This window comes from Bombus pyrosoma, linkage group LG1 (assembly GCF_014825855.1).
Source record: "Bombus pyrosoma isolate SC7728 linkage group LG1, ASM1482585v1, whole genome shotgun sequence".
Classification (NCBI taxonomy): Eukaryota; Metazoa; Arthropoda; class Insecta; order Hymenoptera; family Apidae; genus Bombus; species Bombus pyrosoma.
In genome coordinates this window covers 7,140,082-7,141,110 of record NC_057770.1, presented here as the reverse complement: position 1 = coordinate 7,141,110, position 1,029 = coordinate 7,140,082, and positions in this window count along the sequence as shown.

Sequence of the window (1,029 nt, the reverse complement as noted above, 5' to 3'; positions counted from 1 at the left end):
GAAAGAAAGGCGAAATCAAAATGGCAAAAACAGAGAACACGAGAAAACAAGAAAAATTTAAACAAACTTACAAAGGAATTGAAGAATAAATTAAGGGAACTTCATAATAGCGAATTCTCAAAATTCATCGAATCACTATCCGCGCATGAGAATACCAACTACTCCCTATGGAAAGTCACCAACAAAGTGAAGAAAACAACAAAATCAATTCCAGCAATCAAAGAAATGGACAACCCATGGGCCAGAAGCAACGAAGAGCAGGCAGAAGAATTTTCGAAGCACTTACAAAATACATTTTCACCGTATGAAATTAATAACAGCATTCCCGGAGGGCAAACACATGAAAAAGTGGAAAATGCCAACAACACAACTGACAAACGCTGCACCATACTCGGCACAACAGCGCAAGAAGTTACAAACTTAATTAAGGCGACAAAGACAAGTAAAGTACCAGGATTTGAGCCTTGATCAATGGAAAAATCTTAAAAAACCTCCCCCCAAAGGCAATAAGACTAACAACGATAATATTCAGTATTTTCCTGCATTATGGAAAATAGCACAGATCGTAATGTTACCCAAACCAAACGAAAACCCACATTTAACTGCATCCTACAGGCCAATATCATTACTACCTGCGTTTTCCAAACTACTAGAGAAAATAATATATAACCGCCTAAAACTAACACTAGAAAAAGAAAAACTAATACCGGACCATCAATTTGGATTCAGGAATAAACACTCCACAATAGAACAAATGCATAGACTCGTCAAATGACTCATGAAATGAGTCGTGAAAATGACTCGTGAAATCTAACAGGCATTAGGAACAAAACAATATTGCACGGCACTAATTATTGACATTGAAAAAGCATTTGACAAAGTTAACCATGAAAAACTTCTTCAAACTATCAAAAAGCAATTTCCAGAACAAATCTACAAATTATTCAAATCTTACTTAATCAATAGAACCTTTGTAGTAAAAATAAATGACGCATATTCTGAAATTAAGGATATCAAGGCAGGAGTACC